This window comes from Panthera leo, chromosome B3, assembly GCF_018350215.1.
Source record: "Panthera leo isolate Ple1 chromosome B3, P.leo_Ple1_pat1.1, whole genome shotgun sequence".
Classification (NCBI taxonomy): Eukaryota; Metazoa; Chordata; class Mammalia; order Carnivora; family Felidae; genus Panthera; species Panthera leo.
In genome coordinates, this window is record NC_056684.1 from 130,785,001 (window position 1) to 130,807,713 (window position 22,713).

At 44.2% G+C, this 22,713-nt stretch overlaps 1 long non-coding RNA gene across 1 annotated transcript; it reads left to right on the top strand.

Moving 5' to 3' along the window:
- The first annotated feature begins 5,796 nt into the window (after nucleotides 1-5,796).
- Nucleotides 5,797-22,272, top strand: LOC122221409. Its single transcript, XR_006203203.1, has 5 exons — nucleotides 5,797-7,134; nucleotides 8,716-8,759; nucleotides 20,635-20,736; nucleotides 21,277-21,423; nucleotides 22,169-22,272. It is a non-coding gene; the product is annotated as an uncharacterized LOC122221409 (long non-coding RNA).
- Nucleotides 22,273-22,713: the final 441 nt, after the last annotated feature.

The following is a 22,713-nucleotide window of genomic DNA, read 5'->3' on the forward strand; positions in this document are numbered from 1 at the left end:
GGAAACAGTAAATCACCCTTCCTTTGCACTTAAACAGCACAGCAAGTGCAAATCAAAAGTTCTCACACCTCAGAAGGAGAATAATCCACGAGCTTCTCAGAGGAAGGAATTACCTACCTGCCTATACGGTGCAATAAATGTCCCTTTTAAAATGAAATAATTTCTGAGCTCCTCAGCACAAGACTTACGGTGAAAAAGACAGCACCAATATTAAAATTTAATATACCCAATATTGTCATGTACCAATAAATCAACTAGTAAAAAGCAGCAAGAATTTTTTTCTCCACTCCTAAAAAGAGTTACAGCGCCTTAATTTGAATGGATGTTGGGTTACGATTATGGGTTACGATGGTGAAAAGTATGAATCCGTGTCTCTACAGCAATCAGATGGGGTTGCACAGAGCAGTTTATATAATATGCAGTGTCCTGCTCTGTCAATGTCAACGAGCATCCGCTTCTCTTATTAATTCAATGGACTATAAAGATGACAAGTTTAGAAGCTGGAATAGTGATAAAGTGAAAGCTTGGAATAGTTCAATCCTCGCGGCTTCATGGTGCTTTGCAGAGGTTGTCTGGTTCCACCCTCAGACTGGGGTGCGTGGCGAGTGCATTGCCTGTGCGTTAGGAATAGGAGAAAAGTTTAAGGCTTGAAGGAAAAACTTCTAACAGGCAGACTTCCCATCTGACTGCCTACTTGTAAGACGGACCCTGTTCAGACCATTTCTATCCGTAACCAGAGTCTGGAGTCAGACAAATCTGATTTAAATCCTGGGTCTGCCACTTAGCAACCGGGTGTGATCTCGGACAGGCTGCTAAGGCTTCTTGAGTCTCAGTTTCACCTGTAAAAACGTAGGGAAGAGGCTACCTAATTTGCAAGGTTGGCAGATGGCATACCTTATGTGAAAGGGTTGAAGCTGGGGTAGGTACTGGCTGAACGCTACCCCTTCCACCCAGTACTTTCCAGATTTCAAAATCAGGACTCCTGCTTTGCATGCATTCCCACCAAAGAAGATCTGACCTGCTTCCTTAGCCCATTATTCCTGGAAGATTAAATACGACTGTATGGAAAGTGATTAATGGTGCAGGGCGCCCGGTGAGGTCTCATCATCTTCATCATCGTCGTCGTCGTCGTCATCAGGACGCGTGGTGGGTTCTCTCGGTGGCCCTGCCAGAGATCCCACAAATGACGTGATTCTTCATGATGGAGTGGAGGAAGGAAGGGAAAGTTCCCAACAACGTGTGACAATTTTCTCTGCTAAAATATGTTCAAAGATCCCTTTTCAATCCTTTTATTATTGTCGTTAGTCACAAAAAGGCCCAACCAAGACCCCTGGAAGCCCTGGCTTCCTGACCTCTGTGCTGTGCCGGGTTTTGATTTAAGAGTTCAAGGAGGCAGCGGAACGGGCCACAAAAGCACACATGCGCGCTGGCCCTGATCCTGGGGGCAGATGACAATGCTGCCACCTTGCCTGAAGGAGAGTGCACACGACAGCCTCTTCAACAGAGCGCGGCTGAAGCTGCGCCCCGGCGGACCCAGCCTGCAGCTCCCAGCGATGATTTACAGAGCAACCGCACCTTCCATCAGAGGCGGAAGGGGACAGCGGCCACGCTGCCATCCCAGCTGATTTGTTAGCTACAGATCAGTCACCAAGGCAGGCAGAAACACAGTGGGTAGGGCACACGTGGTAAATGTGAGCGCCTTCCCAGGGAGGGATAGGCAGGGAGGGGTGGGGAGAGAAAAATGATGGATAGGGCCAAACAGATAAAGTTTCTTCTGTGGCGATGTTACATCACCCTTAAATAGAAAATGTGATTTATTTTCCCCAAGGCTGAGGGCAGGCAAGGCAATGCTTTGGGGACCTCTTTGCTGCCAAGATTGCGTTCAGCGAAACATTTTTCCAAGCCCTTGGGTAGTGAAAAGAAAAGCAGCCAATGATCACCAGAATAGCTACTATTTATTGAGCACCAAGCACCAAGCTGGCGATGCACCAAGACGTGCGTATTCCCTCGATTTCTAGCAATGATACCAAAAGTTAACAATACCATCCAGATACTACACCTGAAAATAAATTGGGGGCCAGTGAGTCCAGAATTTCATAGACATTTTGGGGGCATGCATTATGTATGGACCAAGCACTGAATGGATACGGTGCTGAATATGAAAGACACGGTGCCCCGCGAGGAACAGACATTCTAGTAGGGAAACATAAAAAATAAGCACTGAAACCAACAAACAGCATTACTTCAAGCACTAATAAGTGCTGTGAAGGGAGGAAGCAGTCGGTTTGCTACAGAGTGACATGTTGGAGGGGCTCTGGGGCAGAGGCGGGACACTTAATTTTTTTAATGTTTATTTTTGAGACAGAGTGTGAGTGGGGGAGGGGCAGAGAGAGAGGGAGACAGAATCGGAAGCAGGCTCCAGGCTCCGAGCTGTCAGCACAGAGCCCGATGCGGGGTCCAAACCCACGAACCACAGGATCATGACCTGAGCTAAAGTTGGATGCCTAATCAACTGAGCCACCCAGGTGCCCGGAGGTGGGGACATTCAGGTAGAGCGCTCAATATTGACAGACCAGCCAATAAAATGTGCTGGAGAGGGCTTTTCTAGCAGAATGAAGAGAAAGGGCAAAGCACCCAAGATGGAGACAGAAAGAAGATGCAGAAAGAAAGCTAGTGTGACCACGGGGCAGTGGGCACCGGGAAGGGGATGGGTCAGGCCACCCAGCGTATCCCACATCATGCACTTTGGAGGTGGCCAAGCCAGTATGGTCACCCAAAACTATCTTAGAAGCTCATAGGCAGTCTGCTTCTGCACACTGAGATTAACACACAGCAATACCCAGAGGATGGGCTTGGAGTCAGCCTGGTCAAGTGTAAATCCTGACCTTACCAGGAACAACCTGTTGGATCAGTTTGGAGAAGTTCCCTGACTTCTCTTTGACCTCAGTTTCTTTATCTGAAAAAGGAAATGATCACCCTGTTCATCCCTTCCCCAGTGAGAAATTGCGAGAACAAGAGACAAACTGTGTGGATAGCAGTATAAGCACTGAGCAAGCAGTGTTATTTTTCCTACACATGGGGGTTATTTTTAAAGGAATGAAAGAACCATTTCCTGTTCTTGCCCCAAGAGATAAACAGGTTTGGGTTCCTGAAGACTAGGCTCTCCCTAGAAAAAGGCAATAACTGTTCTCATTATGATCTAAAAAAAAAGCAAACTTCCCACTTCCTTGGAGACCTCTCCAAATAAGACTTTGTTATTCCAGGTATGGTCTCACAAAGAACAGTGTATTAGGCTTCTCTGGTGAAACATAATGTATATAAATCCATATAATATATAGACTGAGATCTAGATACCTTCAGTGGAGCTGTCCAGATTTAAGGGTCTCCAAGTGACCAAGCAGTGACTGTCTTCATCAAGGACCCCAGACTGTTTCATGCACAGAGAACTCTTGCCCCTTTCTCCTGCAATACTTTAGGTCCTGTTAAGACCTGAGAGAGAGAGACAGAGAGAGAGAGAGAGAGAGAGAGAGAGAGAAAGGGAGAGAGGGAGGGACGGAGGGAGGGAGGGAGGGAGGGAGGGAGGGAGGGAGGGAAGGAGAGAGATACTAACAAGTTACTTTCCCACAAAGCAAAATGCAGCAGAAGGACCAGAGTTGACTTAATTTATATAAAATATGTGGCAAGTCTCCTACCATATGTGTTTTGGAGAAGTCCATCAAATACATGAAGTGCCTCAGAACAGCACATGACCCCGGGAGAGCTTCACTAAATATTAGCTATGATTATTATTATAAATGGTATAAGTGATGCACCAGCTACGAAAGGTAGCTGTTGGCATTACATAAAAGTACAGGGGTGCCTGAGTGGCTCAGTCAGTTGAGCATCTGACTTTGCCTCAGGTCATGATCTCACAGCCCATGGGTTCGAGCCCCTGGTCCGGCTCTGTGCTGACAGCTCAGAGCCTGGAGCCTGCTTCAGATTCTGTGTCTCCCTTTCTCTCTACCCCTCCCCCACTCACATTCTGTCTCTCCTTCTCAAAAGCAAATCTTAAAAAAATCTAGTGTCCAGGGCAAATAACACTCCTTGTATTATTGTTTTGCAAGTATAATATTTTATCTTAGCTTTATCCCCCCTAAATGGGATCTATCTTCTTACTGCAATCCAACTTTTTCTCCTTTAAAATAAAGAACCAAGGGAAGCGTGAAGGGAGCAAGGGGCCCCCCACAGGCAGGTGGGATCTCTGGGTAGCAGGTGCAATCTGCACGGGGGCCAGAGAAGGCCGAGAGCACTGCTGTTAGGCTGCTGATACCATCTTGTATTTTTTCTGGTTCTTCTTCAATGTCTCCGCTCTCCACAGGTACTGGATCTTATTGTTATTAATTATAGAAGGAATGCTTTGGAATGGATACATCACATTTATTAAAAGAAGAAAGAGCCCTTGATCAACACTTTGACAAATGTGCAGTCAGATGTGTAGTTATAAGGAGAAAACTTTTTTTTACCCAAGAGCTGCTATCAGAAGCAGGCATAATTAGGTGAAAGATGAAGATTTTACGGTAGCAGCCTCAAACCCAGGACAGCACGATCGCATTCCTGCTGGCTTTCAAAGGGAATAATTCCTCCATGCATCACCCTCCAACCCCACAAAAAACAAAAAAAATTGTTTAAAAGTTCACACAGGGGACCCCTGGGTGGCTCAGTCCGTTACGACTCTGGCTTCAGCTCAGGTCATGATCTCACAGTTCACAAGTTCGAGCCCCACCTCAGGCTCTGTGCTGGCAGCTCGGAGCCTGGAGCCTACTTCCGATTCAGTGTCTCTCTCTTTCTCTGCATCTCTCTGTCTCTCAAAAAATAAATATTTAAAAAAACTTTTTTAAAGTTCACACAGATGGACAACTACTTTCTAAGGCTCCCCTTGCCTCGAGTTTCCAATTCTGTTGCATTGCCGTTACTTATAGACTGTCTGCCAAGGTAATCTTCCAAAAGAAATCAGACTTTGGGCAATAAATAAAGGTTTATTGAGCAAACATGTTGTAAATCTCTGAATAAAGCATTTCCTTAGGTTTTTTTTTCATTTTTTCCATTTATTTCTAATCAAAACTTGCCCCTCATTCTCCTTCCATCCCCACCAGCACCGTCTTCTTCTCAGACACAGCTGCCGGTCTTCTTTTTTTTTCCTCAAAACTTGCAATTGAGCACCAGAATGAGTTTAGTCTTTTTTTTTTTTAATTTTTATTTTTTTTAGTGTTTATTTACTTTAGTAAATAATAAATTTAGTGTTTATTACTCTGTCTCAGACAGAGTTTATTACTCTGTCTCAGACAGAGACAGAGACAGAGCATGAGTGGGGGACGGGCAGAGAGAGACAGAGACACAGAATCCCAAGCAGTCTCCAGGCTCTGAGCTGTCAGCACAGAGCCCGACGCGGGGCTGGAACTCACGAACTATGAGATCATGACCTGAGCTGAAGTCAGATGCTTAATCGACTGAGCCACCCGGGTGCCCCACAGCTGCCAGTCTAGTCCTGAGGTGAATCGGAAGCAGGGGAAACAATGCACTCTACTTAGACACTCAGCTCCCCCAGTCAAGCAAAAGAAATGAAGCCCTTGAGAAAACTGGAGACTGGAGGTATGATAGTAAAACACACACCTCCTCCTCCTTAGCCACCCCGAAGGCTGCTGCCTGGTCCCAGCTGGCTTGAGGGAGGCCGGGAAGAGGCTGTTCATTTGGCATTTTTTACTTAGACCCAAACGAGAGCAAGAGGGTAGGTTTGAAGACATTATTGTCACTCCAAGCCATCAAACCTCCATCCCATACACCATTGTCCACTCTGCCAGGCACACCAAGTGATGAGGTGACAAAGGCTGGCATCCCAAGGGAGTTCCCAACCTGATGTCACAAGCAGCTGAGAAACACGCACTGCCGCGGACTGTGCCTCCAAACAGTTACAGGGTGTGGATAAAATTCTGGGGAGCAGAGAGGACATTTCTGTGGGCACCGCTAAGCTCTGAGAACCTGGAAGGGTAAAAAGCAGAGTCCCCAGTCACAAAGAGTCCCAGCAGTTGGTTTTTAAGACGATGAAGGCTGGGTACAACAGACTTTAGCAAAGGAGAGAAAGTTTGCAAGAGGAGAAGTGATGCAGTGAAAAGGCAGGGCGGAAAGAACCTACGCCTAGAAAGCAGAGTCATGTCAAAATGGCGCCTGACTGAATACGCATCCGGGAAAGGCGATGCAAGGAGAATAAAGAGCTCTCCTGTCATAAAAGGAAATGTTTTCTGTAACTCAGGGTACAAGGTCGGGATACCTGGGATTTTTGATCCCCTGGTTTTGAAGACAAGCCGAGCCCCCCATTCAAGGGAAGAGGCAGGCTGGGCCTCCTTAGTACCTGGATCCCGAGGAGGCCCCACAGGCCCTGTGGAAGAGGTGGAGGCCCACCACTGTCCTTGAGGAGGTCCCAGTGCTAATAAAGACACAACACAGACTGGCACCCTGTCATGAGAAGTGACTGGAAGTCAGGCACTCTGGCTGAGAGGCCTTGAGGCAATAATCATGTAAGACACCTTTTATGACTTCTTGTGGGTCTGTCTTCCTTGCCAGACATGGGCTTCTCAAGGACAGAGAACACACCTTTTTTAATCTCTGAATTTTCAGGGCCTAGCCCCTGTGGGCACATGAGAATATTCAATGTTCAATATACGAATTTCCTCAGGATTTTCATGTAATGTACACATTCAACCCTCACAAGATGGGTTTTAAAAATTCCATTGTAAAGTGGAGAAGCAGAGAGGCTTGGAGAGATGAAATGCCTTTTCTAAGATGACACAGCTAGGAAATAGCAAAACCTTGTGGGACCCATCTTCCCAGCAACCTCACCGTTCACTTCCCTCCACCCCCACAAGTGCCCCGTGGCATTCCAACCACGGACGGTGCGAGATAGGCCCTCAACGCCCTGTCCTCATCCTGCCTCGTCTTCGCACACTCAGCAAGCAAGAGTACGAGAAGCTTCTGTGTACGAGAGACTTGAATGAGGCACCACACATACCGCTGTGAATCAAAGTCCCTGCTTGCAGGGAGCTTGCCTTCCAGAAAGGAGATGGAGAGTGAGCAAGAAAGGACATACGTGAACCTCAGCAGGTGACATGAGCTACAAAGAAAACCACTCTCAGTCGTGATCGAGTGTCACAGGGGAAGACAGTGTGACTAGGGATAAGCTGGATACTCAGCAGAAACAGGGAAGGGGCCCTAGGGAAGGGGCATGGGCAGTCTGGAGCCCCGAAGCAGGGCCTCTGGAAAATGGGCTCCCCACACTTTCAGCCCCTCCAGAGAAGAAGGATGGTCCTGTGCTGCCACTCAACCCCCCAGCACAGGGACAGGAGTATAGTAGTTATGAGGCTACTTTAGTGGTTCAGGTAGATACCAGTGGCTTGGATCAGGAGGGTAGTGGTGGGAATAGAGAAGGTTAAAAGGATCTGGGGGGACACATTTTGGCAGTAGAGTCAAGGGGGGGGGTTGCTAATGGGGTATATTTGCTCATTATTGTCACTCTGCCCAGTAACCTTCTCCCCTACCGGTCCTCAGGTGTCACTGTTGTTTTTAACAACTTTATTGAGATTGAATTCATATACCATACAATTCACCTATGTGAGTGTATAATTCAAGGGCTTTTCGTATATTCACCAAGTTGTGCAACGATTACAGAATCAATTTCAAAGCACCACCTGAAAAGGAAACCCTGTGGCCCTCAGCCATAACCCCTCAATGCTCCCATTTCCACCAGATCTAGGCAAACAGTAATCTACTCCCTGTCTCTACAGATTTGCCTATGCTAGATATTTCACCCAAAGGAAATCACACAATATTTGATCCTTTGTGACTGCCTTCTTTCACGCAGCATAACGTTCTCAAGCTTCATGCACGTTGTAGTATGCATCAGTACTTTTTTCCTCTTTAACGTCAAATAACATTCCAGGGTACGGACACGACATTTAATTTATCCATTCATCACGGGAGGGACATTTGAGCTGTTTTCATTTTGCAGCTATAATGAGTAATACTGTTCTGAACATTCACGTACAAGTTTTGTGTGTGTGTGTGTGAACCTGTATTTTCATTTCTCTTGGGTGCCGACCGAGGAGTGGAATTGCTGGGTCACGTGGTAACTCTGTGTTTCACCTTCGGAGGAAATGCCAGACTGTCCTCCAAAGTGGCTGCACTGTTTTACGTTCCCACCAGCAGTGTGTGAGTGTTCTCTGGTGTCACTTTAAAGCATTTCCCCACCTCTTTTTCCTGGAGTGTCACCCAGGAGGCGTTAGATGCTTCTTCCATTCTCACCAATACTCTGTGCAAATCCCGGTGGCACTTCTTGGCATGCTGTGCTGTCTTCACTAATTTTCTTAGCTCTCTGTGGCCGTCTTTAACAGGGACTGTCTCTTTCACCTCTTTATTCCCAACGTCTAATTCCTGGCACATGGCTGGTTTCCAGCCTCCTCCACGACTGGGTCAAAGAGGCAGTCCGGATTCATTGGAACACTCCCAGATAATTTAGAGCCAGTCAACAACAGGTCTGAAGTCTTCAGGGACACTGAAAAAAGATCAAAGCAAAATCCGAAAGCAAGCTGCTACAGAGCTGAGGCTACAGGGAAAAGATTATCTGCTTCTATAGCTGCCTTCCGACAGATGTTATAAATGAGTAATTTATAAATGTGCAATTTACAGGATATCTACAACAGTGCCCAGAATGCTGATTCAGGGAGAACAGGGTGAGTAATGAGATTTTTATGGGACATTGTGTGCAGGTTTGTTTGGGATGCGTAGTATTGGTTTCTCAGCAATCACTAATGGCTTCCCTGACCCCTCCCAATCCCTGGGGCAGAAAAATATGAATTCAGACAGTATCCAAATAATACCATTTAAATAATTATTTCATAACTGACACGGCGTACTCTTTGGACATGATCACATGACCTTTCTTTTTTTTTTTTTTTTTCTTCCTGGCAGTCCCAATAAACCCAGATGGGCAAACGATCCCTTAGGAAACTATTGGTGTTTCAGAAAATCTATTTCGCCTCCACAGCTTGGCTCTACATCCATTTCTACGTCTCTTCATTTATGAGGCCACATTTGCGTGAAAACAAGATCCTTGTTTTATCCAAAAGACATTCTTAGGCTTAGGGTTTCCTGAGACTCTTCTTATTATAGAGACGATCTTGAAGCTGATGTGAAGCTCAGAACAGAATAACTCATCAGAAATAAATAGATCAGTAAGTAAGCTCAGGTGCCGGGGCCAGTTCCACCACCAAGTCACAATGGAAATCTCATTGCTACGTAACATTTTTTTTCATGTGTAACAAAAGGATTGAACAGAAGAACAGTTCCCAGTATAGGGCTCTAGGATGATAGAGCTCCTTGAAATAGGATTTTGGGTTTTTAAAACTTTATAGAAAGCACAAACATGCCATGCAAAGGCCACCTAAGTATCTGACACAACATCTAACAGTCTCAACTTATTTCTCATAAACCTAATTTTTTCCCCACCAAATCCACTTTGTCCCCGTCCATCCACCCACACTTAATGAAACAATCCTTGACGTCACTGTTCAAGCCAAAAATCCAACAATCGTCTTTGATTTCTCTCTGGCCTTTATTCCCCACACCCGATTGGTCAGGAAGTCCTATCAGTTTTCCTTCCAAAACACATCCAACCATTTCTCTCCATTTGCACGCTCTCTGCGCCAGCCTAAGCCACTATTCTCTCTTCCCTGGCCAAGCTGTTAACTTCCAGACAGTCTCCCTGCCCTTAGGGGATACATTACCCCATGACAATTCACTCTCCTCACTCCAGCCTTGGCTGCACTGCCTCAAACCCAGTCATTCCTTCCACCTTAGGCTTGAAACCCTCCACTCTACGGTAGCCTGCAACCCCTCCCTCCCAAACCCGCCCCCCCTGCCTATCCCCCATCCTTGTTTTCCATCCTCACTGGCCTTCTTTCTATTGCTAAAAATCCCAAGCTCTTTCACTCCTCCAGGCTGTATCAGCTGTACCCCCTTCCTGAATGTTTGCTGCAGAGCAGAAAGGGCTGACCTCATCTTTTGGCTCTCAGCCTCTGATGCCACTTTCTCTCAGGGTCTTTCACTCCATCCAGCTCCTATCGCTTCTTGGATCTAAAACCCGTAGAGTCACGCTATCTAACGTCATCGCCATCACCCTCTCGCAGCCCTTACCTCCATTTCCTTTATTACTCTCTGAAATTAAATTCGATATTCCTTGTTAAATAAATATGTATTTTTTTTTTTTATTTTTTGCTTACTATTATTTTATACCAGAATAGTGCCTGGTCAAAAGTGCTTTCAACTGGGTTTTTTAGCACGGATTATCTTGGGCTGGTCTAAACTCTGATTGGCAGTCACATATGACTTTGATCCTTGAAACGGAGAAAAAAATACTTGATAATAATAATCACGGTGATGATAGCTAAAATTTATGGATCCCTTACTGAGTGCCAGGCACTGCAATAAATATTTCATGGGCAAATCTCATTTAACGCTCACAACAAACCTGTTACATAAATACTTTATTATGTACTACTATGCTCACTTGATAGGTGAAACAATTTGAGCACACAGAGACCCAACTAAGTGCCTATGGACATCATGAAGAAAGGCTAGAGGACCAGACCTGGAGCCCGTGTTGTCTAAACCTGAAGTTCCTGATCGTCATCATTGTAGTATTCTGAGTCTCTTAATGGCTGCAATTTAATCAACTTTTTCTCTTAGAATTAAGTTTCTAGATAATAAAAATGTCTGCCTGAAAAAAGTTCAGACATCTTTTAGGACTATTTACAAGTGCCATAGGAGCCCAGCTGGTCCCACACTGGGGCTCCTTATCCAACATGGCACATAACTGATCTGTTAGCACCCCAAGTTTCAGATACCAACCAACTTGGCAGCCACCATGTTGCTAATTTGTTCATTTCCAATGAGAAACAGCTGTCAAGTGGATGTGATAGGGATGTTTGGGGATCAAGCCATTCTCTCTCTGCAGACAAATCCACACAGGGAGTAAGACCATGAGCAGAAGTTGACTTGCCAAAGATCAAATGTGGCGAAGGGTGAGTATAAAGATGATAATGGCTGATGCTCCTGATTCCTTGGGGACAGGGGCTGGGGGTGGAGTGTCTCTCCTGCACAACGGACCTGGACAGGCACTGCCTCGCTTCAACTTCTTTCTGCAAAGCCTTTTCTTCCTTTGCCTGCATCGGTGCCTACAGTCCATTCATCATTGTCTTAGCCTAGAAAACATTTTATTTCTGAGATGACGTTGTACTTTTTCACACTGATCTAAGTCAGTTTTATAGCTTAACCCAGAGGACGACCTTACCTATTTTGAATCCTTGCGAGGCGCCATGTGGACCCTGTATTCTGTCTACAAGAGAGGATTGGTTGATCCAAAATGGGATGGGAAGGAGGGGCAGTGGAAAGCTCTCAGCTGGTGATCGGAGCGCCTTCTCATACTCCATCCCAAGCCTTACGTGAGCAAGGGGAAAAATGTTTCTTTCCCTTTCCCCTGTTTTCCCTTCAGAGGTTTCAGTATGATACCAGCAATAAGGCATCCTGTACTCATAATTCTGTCTTAGCTCATCATTTACGACAGCTGATCTTACAACCTTCCTGCTTGTATCATAACGAAGAGAAAAATTGATAGGCAGTTAGGGCAAACGTTTTGCCAACTGCTATTGCTTTTACCCCAGGATTGCCTGGAAGCATGCTTTTTCCTTTCACTTCTCTCCCTAACCCATCACGTGAGTTAAAAGCCATAGGGAACCTGGCAGAAACATCTCAGGCAAGGTTCTGATTTTCAGGAAGTCCCAGAGCCCTGTCTTTGGGATAGCCTTGGGGTAAGTGTTCTCTGTCCCATTGTGATCAGGGAACATTTTCTTGGTAGTGGCAATGCATGGAGAAACAAAATCTTGGAAAAGAGGTTACCCTCTGAGAATTAAACTAGTAAAATACACGGTGTCATTGTGATTAGCCATCTGTGAGCATAAAGCAAAAGACAGCCTGTAAATGTGTCACTGAAGAATTTGCAGACACCCAAACCTCCAATAAAGATGATGGGAATAATCTCAGGGAGATGAGTCTGGAACTTGACAGCAATTTCGAAAGCAGAAAACTAATCAACTGCGATGTATTTTGGCTAAGAAAAGCTTGGGGAGGCAGTGAAACTACCACTCCAAAGAGCATTTGACACGTGCTCCCCAAGAGCACTGCCATCCTGAGCCTAGGGGAGAGTGAGCCCCAGGAAAAAACGCCCTGCATCTTCCTAGAGTGTCAATTCTACCTGAAGATCTCGGGGAAATTATTTTAAAATAAACGTGAAAGTTTTATAGAGTAGGTAACGGTAGGGAACATTTTATGAACCTGAAGTTTACGACTGACAAGAAGAGAAGATTTTTCTGCTTTGCCCCAAGTCTTGTCTGCACGCAGGTAAGAAAGCCCTGCCTAAAATATCCACCCGCTTGTTATTTTTACTGTTTAAGACTGCCACAGAGTCACTCCTTCTCTCATTCATTCTCTAACACTGACCAAAATTGTAAGATCCAGAGCAAACACTCTCAGCTGGCCCAAGTCACGAGCCAAGTCCTCGCCTAAAATTTCAATGTGGTATATCAATCAGGGTCCGGTCAGAAGTAACCACACCAGTAATTTGAACAGTGAGAACTTCATATAAAGAACTGTTCACTAGTAACAGGGGGTTGATGCCTATGGGCTAAGGAGCATAGGGAAGCAGGAGTGGACCTGTGGCCCATCTGGCCATGCCCGTTCATTTGTGTGCTGTCTGTGGCTGTTTTCTCACTACAACATTCCATTGAGTAATACAGACCCCATGGCCCGTGAAGCCTAAAATATTTACTTGCTGGCTCTTTCCAGAAAAGTTTTGCACACCCTTGCTCTAAAAAATACAAGACTAGCAGGTAAGGGAGAGAGCCACTACATCTAGGGCTGAGACAGAGCACCCCAAAAAGAGAAAAATCTGAGAAAAAATATCCCACTACACCAGGCTGAGATTCAGATCCCATTTGAGAAGTTGTGACTGGGGCCCACTGGATAGCAAGAAATTCATTGAAGTGCCATAGGCCTGTGCTGGCAAGTTGAAAACTTCCTGTTGGGCCGTGATGGGACTCACTGGGAAGCCCCCATTAGGAGGCCCCCAAGACTCACTAGGAATTCACAGATGGGTGTCTGTGAAACTCACTGAAGTGTTTGTGTCATGGCTGCCCCATATGCCTTTGGCAGCCTCATGCCACAGGAGCCGGAGATAAACGAACAGGGGAACCAGGAAGAGAAACTCCTTCCCCCTGCAGTGTCCCTCCGAAGTCCCCTATTGATGAAGCCTAGTATGAAGCCATCTGGTAAACCAGAAATGTTTACAGGATACAGCTCCAGTATCAGAAATAGGGCAAAGAAGCGTGCGTTGGGAGCTGAGAACCAACAAATTGGGTGCCAGTATGTATGTAATTTGTTAAAAAGAATGACAGTTTCATAACATGTTGATTATTGCCATTGCTAGGTTAAAAGGTTCTAGAATTTTAGAAATTCGCCTTAGGTTAAAATGCAAGTATAACTCTTCCCTCTCTCGAAAACCACTAAAATGGCAGCAAAAGATGTTTTGTTTTGTTTTGTTTTTAGTATAAAACTCTAACGAATAAAGACAGTAGGAGGCACACTTAAAGAAATGTTCATAATTCCACAAATTTTAGGAAGACAGAAAGCAGATGGAGAGAGGCACAGTGAGTGACATACAAGGGTGGCAGCCTGCAGAGGGGATGTGAGCCAGTTCATCCCACAGGACCTTGAAAAGAACAGAATTTGAAGGAAACAGGCATCATCAAACTTAGGGATGTGGAACAGGGCCGAAAACATGGTACATTAGTTTGCTTGGGCTACCATAACAAAGTACCGCAGATGAGGGGCTTAAACAACAAGAAATATATTTTCTCACAGTTCTGGCATTTAGAAGTCCAAGATCAAGGTGTCAGTAGAATCAGTTTCTTCTGAGATCACCTTCCTTGGCTTGTGAATGGACGTCTTCTGCCTGTGTCTTCACATAGTTTTCCCTCTGTAATTGCCTGTGTCCAAATTTCCTCTTCTTATAAGGATACTAGTCATATTGGATTAGGGCCACTCTGATGACTTCATTTTAATTGGATTACCTCTTTAAAACTGTCTCCAAATATAATCACATTCTGAGGGACTTCAACACATAGATTTGGGGGACACACAGTTCAGCCCATAAAGAGTCAAAAGTCCCTTTGTGGAAGGGTTGGCTCCTTGTCTCCTTCTTCACCTCATGAAGCCCCCCATCACATACGCGCATGCACACACACACACACACATACACACACACACACACACAGGACCCATGGTTCATTCTCAGGAAAAGACAAACAGAGGAAACTCAGGACATTAGTCAAAATCCAGGAAAGAGAGAGATCAACAGTTGAAAATAGAAGTTTAAGTGAAATTTCTACTTCTAGAAATAGCCCTTATAGGTGGAAGATTTGAAAAGTCTTCTTTTGGAAAAATTACAATCCCCAAATAAAAAGCTGCCAGATACTGATATCAGCTCTACAGGTAGCATCCAATCCCAGTATCTTGAAAATTACTTATGAATATGTCCAGTCCCCACTTTCAGCACTTTTTTTTTTAATTTTTTTTAACGTTTATTTATTTTTGAGACAGAGAAAGACAGAGCATGAATGGGGGAGGGTCAGAGAGAGAGGGAGACACAGAATCTGAAACAGGCTCCAGGCTCTGAGCTGTCAACACAGAGCCCGACGCGGGGCTCGAACTCATGGACCGCGAGATCATGACCTGAGCTGAAGTCGGCCACTTAACCGACTGAGCCACCCAGGCGCCCCTTTCAGCACTTCTAATCAGCTTTTAGTCGTCACTATTAAATGTGAAGAGACAATCAGACATTTGGAAAAGGCATCCAACACGAAAAGAACCCAAAACACGGCAACAACTTTCAACGTTTGGAAAGAACCCAAAATACCACAACTGAAAGAAAAAGGAGGAAGGGGAGGAGGAAGGAAGAAAAGAAAACTATGAGCTTAGTCAATAAGGGAGAAGGAATGAAAGTGGAGAGATAAGAAAAGACGAGGCAAATATAAGAGGAAGATGGGATGCTGCATAGACAAGTGTTGGGGAACAAACTGGAAAATTGTTGGTCAAAATAAAACATGTAACACTGAGGCGCCTGGGTGGCCCGGTCAGTTAAGCATCCACCACTTGATGTCAGCTCAGATCCTGATCTCAGCATCGTGAGATAGAGCCCCACGTTGGGCTCCATGCTGAGCGTGGAGACTGCTTAGGATTCTCTCTCTCCCTCTCTCTCTCTACACCCCCCACTCTTAAAAAAGTAACAACGAGTTTGGTAGATAAAAACTAAGAAACGTTTTGGTAAGTAGAGCAAATAAAATCAAAAGAACTATGAAGAGAAAAGATAAGAAACTCAGAGTATTGGCCCAGGAAACTCAACAATAGATTAATAAAACAGAAGGAAAAATGGAGAGAAAGCTATTTTCAAATTCATACCAGAGAATATTTTCCAGGGCCAGAGGATGTGAGATTCTCCAGACTGAAAGAACAACACACCGTGTCCAGCACAGCAAACGATAAAAAGCAAGCACATAGGCTCTTCATTAAGAAATATCAGAGCACCAGAAAGTAAAAGAAACAAATCTTGTAAGTTTCCTTGGGGTTGGGAGGAAAGGTCATTGACAAAGTGTATGGAATGAAATAATATCAGACTTCTTAGCAACAAATCTGGGGGTTAGAAAGCGATGGAAAAAATAATTTCAAAATTATGAGGCAAAATGATTTGCAACCTACCATTATATACCCAAATGATCAACTAAGTATGAAGGTAGATCAGAAACAAAAAGGCAATATTTTAAACACATAATTATCACTATGAACAACTTCCCACGAGTATAGGAGCATGTGCTCCCTCCTTCAAGTGAGGGGGCAAATGCAGAATGAGTTGGAAACAGTGGATGCAACACAAAGACACAAAAAAGGAAATCCATGATGAGAGCAGCAGGCCTGAGAAGCAACTGTCCAAATGGAAACCAAGAGAGGAAGCATTTGGAGAGAGGAACCCAGGGAAAAAGAATTAGTTGATAGATTATTTTGTTTATTTGACCATTTAGAAAATAATAATAATGGATGTGTAAGAAAATACAATGCAGCATGAAAAATATTAAATAGAAGCACACACACAAAAATAAGCAAATAAAAAATGAGGAAAATACTAACTCTAGGAAAAAACAATATGTACAAGAAAGAAGATAGAACTATGACACAGTTCTTGGTTATTAATATTTTTCATAGTCATAATAATGTCAATCCTGACTGCTGATTTGATCAAAAATACTTTATATCATTCAAATAGAGCATAGGAAGAGAAGGTGGGCAGGATGGGGGGATGTAGAAGAATGAGAGTTAAACCTTCGCCCATCATAACAGAATATCCGTCCCTAACACCTAAAGTTAATAATTTAATAAATGATAAAGCAAGCATTTTATTTAGAAATAAGAAGGTAACACCTTGGTTTGTAAGCATAATTCATTCTGGAAATATGCTTGTAATCCAAAGCACTTGTGTTTCAAAGTGAATTTCCCATAAGAAATAGTGGAAACTCTCATGATTCGTTCCATAACCCAAAAATATTCATATAAAAATGATTACAATACTGTAATATAATACAAAATAATAAATAAAATGCAAAATATAAAGAAAAATAAACAAATTAACCTGCCCTTACCTTTGAAAACCTTCATGGCTGGTGTGAGGGAGACGAGAGAGGAGGGTTATCATGCAGGACGACTTTCACTGTCACTAACAGAATCACTCCTGGCTCACTGGAATCTTTTTCTTTTCGTGCAACTTTAACAAGAAACCTATCCAATGACACTTGCTTTTACCCCCTTTTGAGGGTTTTACGGAAAGGTGACATTGCATCGACGATCACCCACAATCCCACAGCAAGAGAGAGAAGAACCATTGGCTCAGTTGTGATCATGTGATGTTTGGCGTCACGTACTACTCGTGTTGCAAGACAGCTCTCATTTATTAAGCTAAAATACATTAGAAATGTTTGCTTGTGTTGCAGAACACGCAGAACGAGTTACTCACAATCCAAGGTTCTACTGTATACGAAAGCAAGAGCTGGAAGAGTTAAAAATGGTTGCCTGAAAGGAGTTGGACAATTGGTTGGAACAATTAGTTGAGGACTTCTGTTTTGCATTTTGATCCATTGAATATTTGAGTTTCAAACTAGCGCATGCATTACTTCATTAAAAACTGAATTGAAGAAGTGAAGAATCGAGCTAGAATGTTGGAGTGGGAGATGACAGTCAGTTGACGCACCTTTGGAACCTTAAAAATACTGGAGTGGATAGCAGACTTCCTGCAGGTCGGTGGAAAGGGGGATCATACTATTTTAACTGTATGTGAAAGGAAAATATGAGGCCAGCAGACTGAAGGACTTAAGAATAATCAGGTTAAAAGCAGAACCCAGAATTCACAAACTTTAATAAATCCTAGGGCCCTTTATGGCTTAATCTTTGCAGACTAGTAATCGAAAGTAGTTCAAAAGTAATTCCATTCAAAAAAAGCATGAAAGGAAATTCAATTCATAATCTAACACAGCCATTTTGAAAACCCTCCCTCCTGTCTTCACTTCTCTTGCTCTCCTTCACCACGGTTTCGGATATTGCGAGTCAAACCCTCTCTCTGCAACACCACGCACTCTTGATCCTGAAGATGGATTTGGCTTCTCTCCTTTTTCTGTCTGAGGTCTGTCCCTTCTCACATATTCTTTCAGTTTTAAATTCGCTAAGCAGGCTGACAAGACCTTTTCTGTAGCTAGCAGGACTGGGGGGAGAGAGAACACCATAACAAAGTATCAAACCTTGTCCTTATTCCCACACATAGAATTTTCTGGGTCAATGGGGTCCCTGGGTGGCTCAGTCGGTTAAGTGGCAGACTTCGGCTCAGGTCATGATCTCGCAGTCCGTGAGTTCGAGCTCTGCGTCGGGCTCTGTGCTGACAGCTCAGAGCCTGGAGCTTGTTTCGGATTCTGTGTCTCCCTCTCTCTGACCCTCCCCCGTTCATGCTCTGTCTCTCTCTGTCTCAAAAATAAACGTAAAAAAAAATTTTTTTTAAAAAGAATTTTCTGGGTTAAAATTGAAGGCGTGGAGAGACATTTCTCACCACGTTGCCCTTTCTTCAGGCTATTTCTCCAAAGGACTGCCTCAGTATGCCTTCACTTCTGGGGTGAGTTTGTGAGACATTGAGGAGAGAAAATGGAAATCCAAACATGTGTGCATGAGTGATTTACCCAGACCTCTGGGCTCAAATAGTCTCTACAATACAAGCTCCTTGAGGGCAAGGATTTCTGATTGCTTTGTTCCCTGCTGTATCCCCAGTGTCTCAAACAGAGCCCTCCCTGAACTAGGTGCTCAGTAAGTTGCCTAGAACTTGAACATCCAGCAGCTAGCATCTTAGTGATGTCACCACTAGTCTTTCTAGGTCTCACCAAGCGGGTACCTTCTCCCTGCAATGATCTGGCATCGATGCAAGTGTTTCAAAGGTGGTATTTCTATTGTAACTGGAGGGCCAGGCTCTTCCTCAGCCCCGTAAGCTGGTTGATATACGGCCATTCCCCAGCACATTGTTAATACACTAAGAGAATCTGGTTTCTGAGCATGCACTGCCAGCCACTTGACCTCAAACGAGGGTGAATTCACCTAGGAAACGCCATTCAAGAGGACCCTTGCAATTGCCAGCCTCCCCTGGTGATATCCCCAGCTTAATATATAGCCGAGTGTTGCAGAACTGGGACAATGGGCTGGGAACCATGAGACGCAGAACCAAAAACCAAATACAGAACCCCCTCCCTCTGGCAAGCATGGGATTTAACGGGCAGACCTGATGGAGCTTCAGGGGAATTACCCTGAGAACACACAGTCCTTTAGGTCATTTCCCAGAGCTACTGAGCGATCGGCACGTGGGAGGAACCAAGGGACCCCGTGTCACCCGGAGCGAGTCAGCCAACATGGGTAGCTTTGGTAAGACTCAACTAGATATGACCCTTAAGGACATATAAAAATGACAGAGGGGATTTTCCAGTGCATCTCTGTACAGATGCAGATGACCCACAGATGCACCTGGAAACAACCTCTTCGACACCGCGTTCCCTGACTCTACCCTGGGATGACTCCACTTTGCTTCCCAAGGGTAGAGAGCACACGATGTCCCCCAGAGAGGAAAAGCAGAGGGAAAGAATTTCCCATTATAACCTGGTCTCCTTTGTTATTTTAGGGCCTACTGTCATCGAAGCCATTTCAAAAATCTGAAAAGAAGTTTTATTTTCAAATTCATAATGTTGACCAAAGAGACTTGCCTTTATTATGCTCATAAATCATTCATACCTCCTTAATAGCAAAGAAATTATTTTTAATTTTTAGAATACTTTTTTCCTCTTTCTTCCCAACACAAGAGGAAATGAGAATAATATTTTATGTTAATAGGAACAAAATGTTCAAAATGTATGCACTGTATAGAAATCTTATAAAATGTTTCATTGGAAACATTTTTTAAGCAACAAAGGAAATGAAACACAAAAAGCCACATTAAAAGCACATTGATGATTTTTACTTTAACGAGGAAACTGGGTGAAGTAGATTAGTGGAGGGTAGATGGGAGCCCTGAGAGAAAATTATGTTCCTCAGGACTCGTGGGGTTAGGGGCTGTCCCAGATCCCAACGGGAAGCCCAGCCCAGCTCTCAGGGGCACTCTCTGCTGGTCAGCCCCTTCCAGAGGTCAGAAAAGCTTCCCTGAGCAAGGTCAAAGCTCAGCCTCCAGGGACTGAGGCAGGTCCTGCAATACAGGACCATTTCTCTCTGCCAGAAGGATGTCATGACTCCCTGGACCAGACAACTGCTCCAATCATAACCTAGAAACTCCCTGGGATCCACTGAAGGGTTATTAGTGAGAGGCAGGGAGAAGTTAATAGCAAAGAATAAAGGGCACCGGCAACCCATCAGAACCCACGGCATCAAGGACAGTACGGGTGGGAAACAAGATTCAGAGGGTAGAAAGTCATTTCTTTGGCACTGACCAAATGGCACGTGGTTTTGGCAAACGTGCCAGGGAATGCAAAGGTGCATGCATTGCAGCGAGAGTGGCTGCATGCGGTGGCTCAGTGGTCTGAGACAACCAGGCTTCCCGGCTTCCAGAGAGATTTACGACCGGCATTTTCGGATTACAGCACCTTTCTGTGGCAACAGCGCACTGAGTCCTAAAGGCAAAGCTGAGGGGGCCCTGGAGCAAAGCAGGCAGGACCTTACCACACAAGGCAGGGCAAACTAAACAAGCAGCTGCCCCTGGGTGCGAACAAGAGATGGAGGCAAGCCCCCTCCTGCCCACCCACCCCGTCAAAATACCACTCACAAGTTACTAACACTAAAATATCCTAAATGTTTTGAATTAGTCTCATCCTTGTTAAAATGCTTCTAAGACATTTACAGCTCATGCACTAAACAAATCATTTTTTTTTAAAGCAGATTCTGATCAATGAGAAAGGGGAACAAAGGGAGAGGAAAATGTGTATTTGAGGACCCACCACCTACCAGTTACTTTCCTGGTGTTTTTCAGCTTTACCTCATGTAAGTCTCACAGTAGCTACTCCGCGTAGGTATTAGGTTATTTTTTGTTGTTGTTGTTTGCCAGCTTCGTTGGTTCTCCATGCAGTCATCTTCTGCCCTGTTGAATGCGTCACCCAGGCTCCCATTTCTGGTAAGTACTGGCCCACGGGAGACACAAGACAGGAAGAGAGAGAAAACAAAGTATTTCTTCCCCATTCCCTCCATGTTTTCAAGCTGCATTTCTGTCTGCAGCTGTTTTCCATTACAGGCTCTTTAATATGTGACTCTTAGCCTATTGCTTGCATTACTCTGATAAAAATTAATTTTCAGAGGGGCATCCGGGTGGCTCAGTCCGTTAAGTGTCCGACTTCAGCTCCGGTCATGATCTCGCGTCTGGTGGGTTGGAGCCCCACGTCAGGCTCTATGCTGACAGCTCAGAGCCTGGAGATTCAGATTCTGTGACTCCCTCCCTGTCTGCCCCTCCCCTGCTTGCACTCCATCTCTCTCTGTCTCTCAAAAATAAACTTTTTTATTAAAAAAGATTTTTTAATTAATTTTCAGAAATGAAGAATTAGGCTACAGGGAAGAGGTTGGAAAGAGAGGTGACAGATAACTACATGGGAGCACTCCCTGTGGAACCTTGAAAATCAGAAGGCTTGTGGGAGACAACCCTACATGACACACAGGCTCCTCAATCCAGAACCACAGGTAACCCAGGCTGGTGGCAAATGTCTTCCAACTTTCTATATAGTAGGGCAGTTTCCCTGTCTTCTTGGTTGGGGCAGTTGTGATCTCTTCTTTTCATTCAAAAAGAGATACACAGGATCAACCTATAAGCCAAAGAGCCCTTTCACTGTCTTCTTCCAGGAAAAGTAGATAGTTTTCTGATAAATAGGAAGTCTGTGTCCAGCCCTGATATCTGGGGTCCATTCAGATCCCATCTCCACCATGACTCACGTTAGACTACAAATGGTCTGGTGAAATAGAAATGATGATCTGTGCCTACTTGTCTCTTTGTTCCTACTACAACAGGAAAAATAAAAATAAAAACATAGCCAAGTCATTGCTTGGTTCGTTAATACAATTAAATTTAAAAGAACACTAAACACAGATTTTTAGCGTCCATGTGGAAATAGTACAAAGTCAACATACCACATAAGTAATGACAAGAACATCTACTGTCTTTGTATTCCCTGACTTTATTACCTAAAGTATGTTATAGTCAAAGAGGACAGTTCACATAAACTATAATTTTCCATTTATTACACTCCTTTTGTTTTGAATTTGAGAGGCCTGATGTTTGAGACATGCTCTTTGACATCCATAAATAAAGACCTTTTTTAGCCACTGAGCTCCTCTGACATTAACAGAGCAGCTGTTAATCTGAAAAAAACTGGCCCCTTTGAGGAAGCCATCAGAATTTTACTGTGCAAAAATCAATACCTGTGAACAGGAGCTCTGGCGTGCAGTGAACCAGCAAGGAGACATTTCACAGGAGTAACAGTCCTTCCCCAGCTGGGACTGGCCCATGCCCTGACCTTCTGGTAGGCAAGATAAACCTGGCTAGAAAGTAAAATTCTATCATCAAGAAAAGAAACAGCAACACATCCACAACTTTGCTTGAAGAGTGGAACTTCAGTCAAGAAGGATCGCATATCTCATCACCCTATCTATAGGAAGCTTAAGAATAAAGCCTACATATGTTGTGCTGTGTAAATAAAAGAAATTTGATGTATCTTTTCTTCCTAATAAAGCAGGTTTATTAAAGGTGCAGAGTATAATGCCATCAAATAAGCTAGAGTAAGTGCAATTACATTGAGCCAGAAATTTCTAAGAAAGCACTTAAATAAATGAAGCTCAGAAATAATTAAGGTTCCTAATGATAACCCAGTGACCCAGAGACACCACACAATCTGAAAGAGCTTTCTAACTCAACTTCTTTCCTGTAGAGTTTTCCTGCTGAGTTTGTTATAGCATACCAGTTCTTGATGGAGTCAT